The 14,692-nt window shown below is 38.6% G+C and overlaps 1 protein-coding gene and 1 long non-coding RNA gene across 2 annotated transcripts in view; one reads left to right on the forward strand and one right to left on the reverse strand.

Annotated features, from left to right (window-relative positions):
• Rbpj (recombination signal binding protein for immunoglobulin kappa J region) overlaps positions 1-14,692 on the forward strand; it is a 69,188-nt gene that overhangs the window by 21,389 nt on the left and 33,107 nt on the right.
• LOC116070870 lies at positions 9,244-13,834 on the reverse strand. The gene is made up of 2 exons (XR_004110606.1): positions 13,587-13,834; positions 9,244-9,641 (listed from the first exon to the last, which is right to left on the reverse strand). It is a non-coding gene; the product is annotated as an uncharacterized LOC116070870 (long non-coding RNA).

Genomic DNA, 14,692 nt, shown 5'->3' on the forward strand with positions numbered 1-14,692 from the left:
AAATGTGATAACGGTGTAAGTTGTGCAAGTTGAGGAATTGAGTCAGAGGACGTAATGGCTCTGAGTGTGGAAGATGAGAGCTATGAAGTTGTGATGGAACCTTTTTAAAAAAACAAAGCAAAACTATATGGGGGCATTTATTCTCTTGCACATCCATTTGGCTTTTGTTGCTTTCAAGTAATAGCTTGAATGCCATGGCAACTTCATTATATACTTTATATCACAAGACGACGTTTTGTACTTATATATACACACACACACACCCATTTTAATTGTGTGGATGGGAATGTGTGGTGTTGGTGTTGGTAGTAGTGCTGTGGATGTAGTGCATGTGTTCATGTGAAGGCCAGAGGACAATGTCTGGTGTTACTCCTCAGGCAACATTACTGTTCTTTTTGTTTGTTTTGTTTTTGTTTTTTAAAATAGTGTTTGGAACTGTCTGGAACTGGCCAAGTAGGCTAGGCTTGTTGGCCAGCGATCCCCAGGAACTTGCCTGTGTCCATTCTCCAGTACTAGGACACAAGCACGTGTCACCATACTCACTTTTTTTAGGTTCTTGTACCTACCAAACTGTTTCTCCAGCCCCAACTTCTATGTTTATGACTTTATCAGTGGAACTCTTTTGAGACAGGGTTTCTGCTGTGTAGCCCTGGTTGTCCTAGAACTTGATCTTTAGACTAGGCTGGCCTTGAACTTACCAAGATCTGTCTGCCTTTTCCTCCAGAGTGCTGGGACTAAAGGTGAATGTCACCACTACCATCAATGGAACTCTTTTTTTTTTTTTTTTTAAAGATTTATTTTTATTTATTTTATGTGTATGGGTACACTGTAGCTGTATAGATGGCCGTGAGCTATCATGTGTGGCTGCTGTTGATTTCAGGACTTCTGCCGGCCCTGTTGGCTCCAGCCCGCTGGCTCTGGCCCCGCTGGCTCTGGCCCCGCTCGCTCCTGCGTAGTTTACTGTAGCTGCCTTCAGACGCACTAGAAGAGGGCGTCCGATCTCATTACAGGTGGTTGTGAGCCACCATGTGGTTGCTGGGATCCGAACTCAGGACCTTCAGAAGACCAGTCAGTGCTCTTACCATCTCGCCAGCCCTCAATGGAACTCTTAAAGGTGGTTTTTGAAGGCTTGTTTGATGCTTCTTAAAAGGACAAATCAAAGATGGAAGACTTGAGGGCCCTCTCCCCATGTTAAGGACATGCATACAATGGCCTTGAAGGCCAGAATAGGGCAATCTTCTGGGACTAGTATTATAGATGGTTGTGAGCCACCAGCTGGCTCCTCTGGAAGAGTGGCTAGTTCTCTTAACCACGGAACTATCTCTTCACCCCCATAACTTGTACTTTAAACCTTGTTGGTGAGAAAAAGTACCCCAGCTCTAGAGATGATGGTACAAGTTTCTGTATTGCATGATCTCTGGCTTTATGCAGTTGCACAGATCTTTTAGGGTATAATATGTATGCTCAATGAGATTATTGTTGAAAGAGGATTTAAGGTGTTTTTTTTTTTAAAGTAGTCATTGCTTTTATTGTGTCAAGTTGACACAAGCTAGAGTCATCTGAAAGAAGGGGGGACCTCAGTTGAGAAAATGGCTCCATTAAGATCATGCTGCAGCCATTCCTGCAGGACATTTTCTTAGTGATTGATGCAGGAGAGGCCAGCCCTTGGTGGGTGGTGCCATCCCTGTTTTGGTGGTCCTGGATTCTATAAGAAAGGCTGAACAAAGCCATGGGAGTGAGCCAATAAGTAGCACCCCTTCATGGCTTCTGGATCAGCTCCTGTCTCCAGGATTCTGCCTTGTTTGAATTCCTGTCCTGACTTCCTTCAGCAAGCAGTATACCTGCCAGGCCAGCTCCCAGGCCCCACTAACTTCCTATTTTAATAGTTGCTTATATATTTAAAAGACAAGCATGCTTTTAGGCTCGTTGACTTTATTTAATAAGTAGGTCACTCTAGTTTTAACTTTTCTTGTCCTATTAGGAGACAGCATCTGCTAAGAACTGCTTTATGTTTGTGAGTAGAGCTGAGGAGTTGCTTATATCTACTTTGCTAGTGATCTAAGAAGAGGTTTCCAGGGGATATTCTTTTCTCCTAAATTTCTCACTACCCAGAAGTCACAAACACTTTTTAGTCATACATAATCAACAGCCAGTGTACCTAATACCATTCCATCTCAGAAAATGCATTGTATTTTTGGACTTATGATGAGATTTCTTTCTTGATAATCTTTTCCTGGTAATATATACCTAAAATATTTTTGATAATTGGCAGTGGAAAGTTGAAAACCATGAGAGTTAAGTGTAAAAAAAGATAATTGGAAGTTAAACAACACATGAAAAGAAGCCCCTAGAGGCTTTTAAAAATAGGTCTTTTTACCACAGTTTTTTTAGCTTTCTAAAATTTCTTTCTCTCAGCTTCATCATAGAAATTAAGCTAATGGATGGCACTAGATCATTGAAATGAGAAGTTTAACTTCTGGGAAACATTCCATAAATGATAACCTGTTAAGTTTACTACTTCTGGGGCAGTGGTAGCACATGGGAGGGAGAAGTAGGTAGATCTCTTGAGTTTGAGAACAACCAGGGCTATACAGAGAAACTTAATTAGATGGATAAGTAGAGAGGGGGGGGAGGGAAAGAGAGAAAGAGATATGAGATGGGTATTTGGCTACTGACTTTAGGTGAAATTGCCTTTATTGTTTAATTACTTGAATATGGAATAATATTAAGTTAGCTTATAGAATATAGTGAAAAATTAAATCAACCCAAAAATGTGTGGAATTTCTTTCCCTTCACCAAATTAGTAATCTGTTCTGTTGCAGACACTTGATGGAGATCCTCCAGTTAATTAAGTTTGAAAGAAGGCTCCAATCAGGTCTGGGCCTGCAATTCTAGCTACTTGGGAGACTTGAGTTTGGAAGATTGCAAATTCAAGACTTGCTTGGACTACATAGTGAATTTAAGGCCGGCCTCAACAATTTACTGAGGCCGTTATTTGGAGAAAAAAAAATTTAAAGACTGGAGTCATAGCTCAGTAGTAGAGAACCTGCTTTGTGTGCCCCAGGTTCAATCCCTAACACTGCATTGTGGGAGAATTCAGAACTCCCCTTTTTTGTGGTGTATGTATGTGTGTTTGGTTTTGATTTGTTTGAGACAGTGTCTCAGTAGCTCAGGCTGGCCTAGAACATAACCAATTAGCTCATAGCCCAGGCTAGCCTTGAACCTATGAGATCTTCTTGTTCACCTTTTGAGTGCCAAGATTACAGACATTCTTATTTTAATTTTTAATCCTGTGATGTGTGATTTACTTTAGGGGGAGTATAGTATACATGTTTTTGGTATGTAGCCTTGGGAGGCTTCAGACATGAGAACCTCTTGTCTCAGCTTCCCTCTTGCTGAGATACAGTAACATGCCACCATCCCCAGCTCTGTCTATCACCTTTAGTGGGCTCTCAGGAATGTTTTGATATTCAAGGTGGTTGGATTTAAGAACAACATTTGAAAGGGTTTCTTCAAATTAGATATAAGAGGTGAGTTCTTACTTGTGTAGTATTTTCTGACCTTAGTTGCTTGCTTTAGTAGTTAAATGTTAAATATTTTTTGTTCTTTACAAAGAAAAATATGATTAATGGACAAAAATTTAATTTTACTGCCTTAAACAGTCTATATTTTAAATAAATCCATGGCCTATACATATGTCAGTATACTATATTGGGTTGTGATGAACACTTAGAACGTCTGTGTTCATTTAAAAATAATCCAGTTGGGCTGGGCATGGTAGCACATGCCTTTAATCCAGTCACTTCTGGAAGTTGAAGTCAGTTAGTTTCCCTGCTGTCACTGTGTGCCTGCAATGTAGTGTTTAGAATGCTTTGTGTGGGTGTGTGTAATCCTGTTTCTCATTGCTGCTCTGTGAACTTTACTTTTATCCCAGGTTTTCAGAAGGATAAAGTATGGTCCATAAAAGGTGGCTTAAGTACTAGAGGCTCCTTAGCTTACTGCAGTCTTAGCTGTCAAACCAAAGTGACCATGAATCCCCTCTCCAAAAAGGTGACCTTGAAATGCAGAGACATTTCCTCAGCTTGTCTAGTGGTAAAATCCTAGGAAAATAAATGTGAAAGGTAAAGCTATGGCTCTTAGGTTACAGAGATGACAAAGTGGGGACCAACAGAGCCTCAGATAGTGAGGACACTAAAAGACCACATACATCAGCAAAAACTACATGATTTAAACTTTTTCACATTCATTTTTATTATTTATATATATATATATATAAATGTCTATTATTTTACATATATATATGTCTATGTATATATATAAATATATATATGAATGTCTTGCCCATATTTATGTATGTGCACCATGTGTATGCCTGGTGCCTGTGGAGGTTAGAAGGAGGCATTAGTTCTCCTGGGACTGGAGTTATGATTGTGAGCTGCCATTTGGGTGCTGGGAGTCAAGCCCAGATCCTCTTGCTGCAAAAGCAACAAGTGTTCTTAACCATTGAACCAGCTTTTTAGTCCACAAACCAGATAGTTTAAAGTAATGATAAAAGATCAAGTGTATTACTTCATGAGAAAATTAAATTTCATTTGTAGGCACCAAAATTCTGACTTCATTAGATATAATTGCTGTCATTCTACTGGCTTATTAAATATACATAGACTCTTGATATAACACACAAACTATATGATTTTAAGTATAAACTGATCCAGTTTTCACATGAGAAGCAATTATGTAATTACATTATTACCATATCAGCTATGTTGAGAAATAAATTTATTTGCTTGACTTGGTTTCTTCTAGTTATTTCTAGGAGAAAATTACTATAGCAATGTTAGGATAGGTTTTATATTTGGGAATTAGATCCATGACTGTCTTATTGCTTTAGTCTTTTCTAAGATTCAGCAGCTGTGTGGGTTAACAAAGTAAAGATGCCATCAGAGAGTACCACACTGTATTGATGATGCATTCAGGGATGAAAACAATACTTACCCTTGGATTAGTTTGATCAAAAATAAGCCCAAGTCTGAATTCTCCACTTCAGTCCCAGTATCTTCTGCCTAACTGCAGTGTATATTTACTCATCTATCTGGAATCTTGTTTGCTGTGTCTGTGCTTGTCTTGATATCTGACTGTCACTATGTCTATGTACATGTGTCCTCATTGCTGTCCCTCACAAAGGGCTTTTTGCCCTGAACTTGTTGAATAGTACAGAAAGCATGCATAGAAAAGGGATGAGGAATTCTTTACAGAAATATTGAACAGAGCTTTGTAAGGGAAAAAACTTTACTGACCCCAAACTGACCAGGAAGCACATAGAAAAATGAAACATCTGTAAACACATTTTCAAGTTACATCCAGAAGTTGCTTGCAACATGGATGGCCAGTATTTGTTGTTTAAGGTTCTGGGTCGGGGGCATAGAAGAGTACATAATTTAAAGATGAAAGGTATGCATTAGCTGAGGTTTTCAAGGGTATAGTAAGGTATTGTGCCCCCACCCCACTCCCACCCTCCAACGGGATCTCTGTTTAGTTCTAGCTGTACTGGAACTCACTTTGTAGGCCAGGCTGGCCTTGAATTCAGAGATTGCCCTGGCTCTGCCTCCTGAGTGCTGGGATAAAAGGCATGTGCCACCATGTCCAGCTATAGTAATGTTCTCTTAAAGGCAGTTTAAACTGAGTCCACAGTAGGATAGTGGGTTAGATACATATTCTTAAGTGTTCTCAAGCTATAGCATTGATTGACTTTCCTTTAAACTGTGACCTCACCAGTTCATCCTTTGGGATCAAGAAGTATTTTCATGAAATTGTATCACTATAGGCAGCTCATCTACATCTCTCTGGGTCCTATTCTCTTACCTCTCAAAGGAGGGGTCAAGATGGTGTAGGATGTCATTAAGTGTTTAGCATTGTACTGAACCACAGATACCAGATCTAGAGCTGCTCTCTCTTCAGGATTGCAGTTTTGTGATTTAGTAAGGACATTCTGAAATTCTAGCTATAAACTTTAGTATACTTTTAAAAAAAAAATTCAATATACTTTCTACATGTGTTTTCTTTAGGCCAGTTATTTGAGTACAGATCTGCCTCCTTTAAAACAGGCTCTTCTAACAGATTGAGGCAGTGAGTAACCAGTAGACCTATGCTTTTATTCTTTGTTCTCTAATGTACTTGTGTTTTTGCTGGCTTTCCAGTGGCTCACTCCTGCCCTCAGTGGAAGAGAACTGTTTGAGCAGCACTCACCTGGTATCTGTAGGATGCATTTATTTGCAGGAGCATAGTGTAGGAAACAATATAGTATTCTTCCAGGAGGGGACAGACACATGCACATAAGCACCCACTGCTAGCTTGTTTTGAGCAAGAGTGGGGGGCCTGGGGGCAACTAATGTGGTAAAATCATTAGTTTGAAAAGATACTGTGGCTGCAGACAGGAATTTCATTGGACCAGGTCCTTTGGTTCTGTTTACCCTAGTTTGTTTTACCCTAGTCAAGTTCTTTCTTATATGTAGTACATTATCAACTTTCTGTAGAATAATCTACATTATAATCTGTGTTTCTGCAAAAATCTAAATCTTAGCAATGTGTCATCAGCTGACACTGGACTTGGAATATTTTCAAACAGGAGTAGCTTCCCTTTCTCCTTAGCATACACTTAGCACATGTCCATCCTTCACCAGGCCTTTATGTGCCCAGAGCCCTAACAGCCTTTCTCATTTACTCTCTTTACAAGCTTGCTTTATGGCCTAGCTTCATTAAAAGTTTCCTGACCGATTATCCTAAATAACTTAAATTGCTTCATGACAGTAAATGTATATATTCATTGACAAGTTATCATCAATATTATTTTGTGCAATACAAGTTGCAGTATTCTTTCTGTATTAAATTTACAGCAAAGATAATGAATTCTTAGTAAATACAAAAATGCAATATGTGAATTTATTACTTTATCTTAATGTTTTGTATTTAAAAAGGTGGGTCAGAGTGAGAGAAAGGCCAGGGTGTCTGCCAGGGTGCTCACATAGTAACACTGAAGCCATTCTGAGGTGTAGATTTTCCATATTTTACAGCACTTATTAAAGACTTCTGTGACCAAGCCCTACCTCCACACAAGCAAGCAAGCAGACATTTTCTGTTCACCTGGTTGCTAGTTCAGTCTGTTCTGACACTTACTGTCCCAGAAGTAGTATTAAGACACAGGTTGAGGATACAGTCTCCAAGACTGCTCCTTCCCCTTTAGACTCCAGGCACACACCCTGGGTTGTTTTATCTGTGCTTATGATAGCCAGGCTGTAGATCAGCAGGGCTCCCTTGATCTTCTCTGAGTTCATCAGTGTTAAAGAACATTTCCTAGGACTGTGTGTGGGCAACATAAACAGTGCTCATTGGTTGATTATGAAGGGTTTCACAAAGAATATAGATGACTCAGATGAAGACATGAATATGACAGTAGGTAGAGGCAGCAATTAAGACACAAATTTGTGGAACTGTTAGAGAGACATCTGTATAAAGCAAGTGCTGTAGTGGCTCCTTGCTTTTCTAAGTCATAGAAAACTCAGTTTTAACACAGCAGTTAACACAGTGCACTATAACCTTAATAAACAAACACATAAGTCCTTATTTATTTTTTGTTTTTGTTTTTGTTTTTTTGTTTGTTTATTTGTTTTTTTGAGACAGGGTTTCTCTGTATAGCCCTGGCTGTCCTGGAACTCACTCTGTAGACCAGGCTGGCCTCGAACTCAGAAATTCACCTGCCTCTGCCTCCCAAGTGCTGGGATTGAAGGCGTGCGCCACCACCGCCCGGCTATTTTTTGTTTTTAAGTTATTGAAATTATGAGGCTATCAAATCAAATGGATGCATCATGGTTCTTTGGAACCATTATGATCTCAAAAGGTAAAGAGAATGATACAGATACACTGGCTAAGGTGTTTTGAGGTACTTTGAAGTGTTCCAAGCTGTTGACTTACATGTTCTTGAAGTACCATGGCATGGATTAAAAGGTATGCTTTTAGAAATCTCTCAGTGACCCAGTGGTCATGGGCACAATCAACACTTAATTCTGTATTTTTTTTTATACTTTAAGACCCTATAATATTTAGATCACAGGTATGTTTATGAAGATATAGTGGGGTTTTGCTGTTAGAATCACAAGCTTTATGACCGACTGGTTTTTTCTCCTCTTTTGACACAGTTTGTGGAGGGACAGGGTACGTGCTCTCTTCTTAGGTAATTATAAAAGCTATAATTTCTTTCATCAAATAGTTTAGGATAACTAATTTTTTTTCTAGCTTTTCTTTTTCTTTTATTGATTATTTGGGAATCTCACATCATGCACTCTGACAACAGTCTTCTCCTAGGCCTCCCTCCCATGTCCATCCCTTTCCATGTAAGCCCTCCCCCCTCAAAAGGGGGAAAAATTGTTTTGTGTTGTCCATATACTCACTGGAGCATGGTCAAACTCCTAGTGACCATCTCCCCAAGGAAGGCAAGTCTTTATCTGTATCCCTGCCAGAAGCCATCAACTATGGAGACATGTGCATGTGTACATTGTGGGGGGTGTGGCAATGGGCGGGGGCAGCTCTCCTGCCCAAGCATCATGCTGGGCACATAGCTAATCTTAGTTATGTATTAGTCTGTAATTATCCTAAAACTACTATCATAGACTAGTTCTCTGGAATGCTGTCATTAAACAGTGTGTAAGTTCTTCATTTAGGATATTAATATTACTAAATAAGATGATTCTTTGCACTGTTTGTAGAACATTATTACCCTATTATTATTATGGAAGGGAAAAATCATTTAGAGGAAAATAAATGATTTAAAAAAATCAGTTTGTGAGTTCATGAATGTAAGAATGCAGTTAATCATACATATGTTCATCGTATGTAGTCTTGTAATTACTTATGGTTACTAGGAGTGGTAAGATTAGACTCTGTGATACCTACTTTTCCCTTAAGGGTTTTTTTTTTTTTTTTTTTTTTTTCTTTTGTTTTTTTCAAGACAGGGTTTCTCTGTATAGCCCTGGCTGTCCTGTCCTGGAACTCACTCTGTAGGCCAGGCTGGCCTTGAACCCAGAAATCTGTCTACCTCTGCCTCCCAAGTGCTGGGATTAAAGGCATGTACCACCACTGCCTGGCTCCCTTAAGGGTCTTTATGGTTTTTATGTTCATAAAATTTTACTTGCATGATGTAAAATTTACGCTATTATTTGAAATCTTGGAATCTAGGTTTTTGTGCTTTGGTTGGTTGATCATGAGTTTATTTTGTATATTGCAATGAAGGAATTTGGGGTAGCCCTGAGCTTATTAATGTTTTATCAGATTTAGAATTATTTGTCTTTTCCAACAAGAAGGAAAGTGTTTTCATTGAAAAGATAAAGGTATAAACCAAGGACCAACAGGTTGAATGGGAACGCTGATGATACAGGCCATGGCTTCATTGGGCTGCATATACAGGATCCTCTGGCATGTTAGTAGCTAAGGTACTACATGGCATTTCCTTCTTGGAGCCAGGACAACTGATTCTTCATATAATAGTTGGTGATGACAGTGACCAAGTCACAATCCAAGATAGAGTCAGCTGGTTATGAGCCAGTCCTTCATTTCAGCCCACAAGTTCATGTCTGATGGCAAACAGTAATCTGAAACACAAATTTACATATTAAAAGTATATATAGCTATGTAGTATAATTTACATTTGATATTTAAACAATTGTATGCATATGAAGGATTGGCCAATAAGAATCAATGGTAGAGAGAGAATTATTAAATGTGAAATCAGGACTCTTGAGGTACAATTTTCTATTCTGTTCTGAATCTTGTAGTTTTTCCAGTGACCTTCCTACAGCTAAAACCCATCATTGATTGGTGTTTCAGTTTGAGCTTTTCTTTGGCACTGAAGCCATCAGGAACTGGTAATTTATCTGTGATGTGCTTACTTTGCTAGGGTAACTTTGATGTTCTCTGAAGTTCTTTGTTTTAAATTGTGAGTTTCAGCATGTTTATTAGTTGTTATTAGAAAATACATTGGTTATGACCATTATTGAAAAAATACCATATGGCAAATTAAGGAGTCTCCTGAGTAAAGGAAAGGACTTATTTGTGTTTAAAAAATTATATTTCGATTCTTAAAATGCCAGAGTAAAAACTATATGTACACCTATGCTTTTGTGTGGTTTTTCTTAAGCTTTAGTTGTAGTTGTATTCTTACATAGCCACAAAGTCCTTATGCGTGTTCTTGCTTTGCTGAAAAGAAGTGAGCAGAGTATGTTTGCCTGGGGCTTCTAGTGGTATGTATGCCATACCCTCCACATTGCTTGTAGGGATCCTTACATACATATATTTTATAAGTAAGATATAGGAATCTGTAGGGAGTAGAAGAGAATGGGAAAACAGTGCAGTAGTGGGTCTTGATGGTGTTAGCCAAGCCTGCCTTATCAGCTACCGCTGTTTGGGGGTTACCCCCATTCCTGTAAGTAACCCCTTGCCCATGCTTTATAAGTAAGCTCAAGAAACTTACTGGTTTGCCAAGCTGGACTTTGGTAGAATCAAGTTTTGGACTGCCATTGGTTCCCTTTCTGGTAGGAATAGATATTTGTTAATTATCTCCACAGCTGTTATCTATACATGTTGTTAGTAGGGAGTATTGCATAGTGAGAGCATGTGAATTTGGGCTTTGGGAGAGTTCGATTTCTTTATTACTTTCCTCCTTGTCTCCAGACAATGCCATCTTTCTGTTTTCAGTAGCATTGCTTAGCTTTTCATTGTGAAGAGGGTTGATTCCCCCACTTTGCAGGTTTACCCACTTTCAGCATCCAATGTTGTGCTTCATGCTGCAGGGATTTGTGGCATTTACTTCTTCAGAGCTATGTCCCTTTTTTTTGGTGTCACAAATGCACCATAACATCTTGTCTAACTTGGTGAGTTTTTTCTTCTTATCCTACAGCTGAGGACAGTATAGTCTGGCTTAGTGGTAGATCTGTGACTATAATTCCCTTTTCTCTAAAAAGAGCATATGGTAAGTTGAGGCACTTATTACTAGATATGATTTCAGTATGCTTTTGTTTTTATTAAAAAACATGTTAGAAGGGGCTGGAGAGATGGCTCAGTGATTAATAGCACTGGCTGCTCTTTCTGCATTATTCGCAGCACCTACGTGGCAGTTCACAACTGACTGTAATTCCAGTTTCATGGGATCAAATGCCCTCTTCTGGCTTCTGTGGGCACCAGGCATGCATGCAGGCAAAACACTCATAAAATAAAACAAACAAAGATTTTTTAAAAAAATGTTAGAATCATCCTCTAAAAATCAGAATTAACTGTTGCAAGAGTTTTTATAAATCTTTTAAAAGTACCTAAAAATTTCTTTTTAAAGTAACAAAACTTGTAATGTAAAATAGTTTGAGCAAATGATGATATTATCATTAAGCACAGTTTTGACTTTGTGCTGTATTTCATTACTTTGAAAAATACTATTTTGGATGTTTGTGGGATGTAGGATAGCTCCAGAAAAAAAGTACTTCATAACTCATCTCAAGTATGAACCTAGTAGAGAAAATGGGAGTTTGTTGGGTCAAGTCAGATTCTGGGAGGAGAATAGGGGAATTAGAAAAAAATGACCTTTTTGAAAAATTCATTGAAGCCACCTTTGTGTGCACCACAAAACTACTAGGACATGAGGATAGGATAGATGAACAGGAAGGCGGGCATGTGCTTTTCACAGTGCCCAAACTTCTAGTTAAAATGAGGAAGGACTGTTTTCATTAGGAATGAAGTCAAGCTCTTGCACAGAGCCAGAGGACTCAAGTGCCACGAGGCTTTCTGTAGCCCATTGTGGGGAAGCTGTGTAACATCAGGTGCCTTAACATCTCTTGTGTTAATACAGTCTTTAAAAGTCGTGACTGTAAGCATGCACCGTTGAAAAACTGGTTAGGAAGAGCACAGCTGGGAATCCTGAGACAGAAAGACAAGATAGATTCTTTGAAAAAGTATTTACTTTGAGGGCTTTTGTGTTTTGCCTATTATAGTAATGATGATGAAGGTGATGATAGCAGTTGAGCAACTGAACTATTAATTTAGCTTTATTAAGACTTGGAATTCTGTGGGAACACCTATGGGCTAGTTAACACCTGGGGTTAGTTGACCGGATAGAGGCAGACCACATCAATGCACATCCCTAACAAGGTGAGATGGGGCAAATAGATCCACAAGAAGCGTTCACCTTTCAAATTTTCACTAGCTCCCTCTTCAAGAAGCAAGTTTTTAATCCTAGCCTGGTTTCCCAAATGGATTCCATTAACAGGTCTTACTCTGTTAGTTCCTGTAGTTCTGCTTCTGGTGAATGTTTCCAAAATGAATACCCTTTTAAAATGAAGCCTAAGTTTTTAAGATAAACACATATCTTGTCATGGGATGAATCCATACTCTTATGTGCTTGATATTTGATTTACAAATAGAATGGCAAAATATTCAAAAGGTTTTTTTCTTGTTTTATTTTTGTTACAATCTCTACAAATACATTATTCTTGTGAGTTGGATACTAGTGGCTCTAAAGAAGCAGTTCTCAACCTTCCTGGAGCTTGAACAAACAACCCTTTCACAGGAGTTGTCTAAAACCATCAGAAGATACAGATATTTACACAGTGAAGTAGCAGTGAAAATAATTTTATGGTTAGGGTCACCACAACATGAAGAGCTGTATAAAAGGGTCATTACATTAGGAAGATTGAGAGCCCCTGCTCTAAAGGCTAGAAAGGCTTCAGTGTGTTACTGTACTGACAGAAAGCGGTGTTCTTGCTAAGTGTTTTGCACTCGTTAGCCATGATTTAATTTACCTGGACTCAGAATTCCCATTTCACAGAGGTGGAGGCTGAAGTTCTCTAACTGAAAAGCTGGGAAAACGGGCTTTACTGGAGCAGAACTTGAATAACTTGAATTAAGTAGCTCACTTAATAATTGGAGCATTTTCTTGAAGTGAAAAGAGATTATTTATAGGGAAACTGATTGTGATCTTTTTCACATCCCGCAGAAGAAAAGCTGTATCCAACTAAAACATTTCCATATTTGGGATTGACCAGATTTGGTTTGTTAGGAGATGGACAATTGCCCTTTTATAGCTACTGGCTCACTCTTTTGCTTTCTTTGACTCAGTGGCTCTGACACTCCCTAAAACAGTCTTTTTCTCCTTTTTGTTGCTGCTCTCTTGGCTCCAGTGTCTCTGACTCCTTTCCCATATCTTTTTGTACTCTCCAGTCTCATCCCACCCACCATTATTTGCAGTTTAAACAAACAAAAGACTACTCTGTATTCTTCCTGTAAATTAATACTGTGAACATTGACTGAGATCAACCTTTGTGTCTCAGATGAGGCAGGTCAAACATGAAGTGAGTACACCAACAAGAGTCAGTCACAAGGATGCTGGGAAAATACAATAAATCTTAAATCCTAGAAGATTGGCCCAGGACAAAATACCTCCTTCAGAATAAGGAGCTTGTTGGCCTCTTGGTACTTCTTTTAATTTACCACAGGCTGTCTTGATCTGTCTTTTGCCACCACACTATACAGAAAGAGGAAACTGAGAAACTCACCACCTCCGAGCCCTTATGTCTGGTCTGTGTTTGAATAGGGAGAACACAAATGGACTGAGGCTTCTTCAGCTATACCAGAACCAAACCAAGGGAATGTCTTGGTCCATATTAGAGGTTTTGGCATTATATGTATTTCAGTCAACGTCTGCCATAAAATTTGGCCAGCATAAGAAGATAGCCTAAAATGCCATCGTATAAGTCTGGCTCACTGTGGAAACTGTTTCTAGGTTACTTATACTTGTTTATAATCTGTATTTGACTAACCCTTAGAGCCATTACCACAGTCATTTTTTTTTCTGGCTTATTTAACTGTATGCCTGTTGTCTTATTTTCTGGTTGGGTTACTATAATATCTGATTATTAGAATGTAATTGTCATTTACTGATAAATACTTTATTGAAGAGCTTTCCCCCAGAAAGATTAAGTATGGTATAATGGCATAAGCAAATGAGTATTACCACAAAGAAGAAAAGGGTATTTTAGGGCAGGAAAACAAGGAGATACTAAAAATAAAAATATGGTGTTCTTATAGTTTTTTTTATGATGTTTTCTCATTGTCTTTGCATGATCGGTATGTAATTAAAAGTTAGGAGATGACTCAGTGGTTAAGAATACTTGCTGTTCTTGTAGAACACACTTGGTTCCCAGTCACCCACATTGGGTTGCTTACAGCTGCCTATAATTCCAGCTTCAGGGGATTTGATGCCCTTTTGGCCTCTTTGGTACACATGGTGCACATACATGCACACATACAAACACTCATACACTTAAATTAAAAATCTTTAGGAAAAATGTAGGAGAAAATTCTGCCTTGTGAGTCAAAAATACCACCAACTGTGAGGACTGTTGAAGCTGTGGAGAGAGAAATCACTTGGTTTGGGAGTCAGACTTGAACCATGTCCCCTGTCTACAACTTTTTAGCTTTGTGGAGTTAGGCCAGGTTTCCAATTACTCTGTTTTCTCTTTTCTTTAGACTAAAATTCTGGCTTTTTAAAGTGTCTTAGTGAGTGTTCTGTTGCTATGAAGAGATTCCATGACCAAAGCAACATTATAAAAGAAACAGTTGGGGACTAGCTTACAGTTTCAGAGGGTTAGTCATTAATATC

The sequence above is a fragment of the Mastomys coucha genome, unplaced genomic scaffold (assembly GCF_008632895.1).
Source record: "Mastomys coucha isolate ucsf_1 unplaced genomic scaffold, UCSF_Mcou_1 pScaffold22, whole genome shotgun sequence".
NCBI classification, from domain to species: Eukaryota; Metazoa; Chordata; class Mammalia; order Rodentia; family Muridae; genus Mastomys; species Mastomys coucha.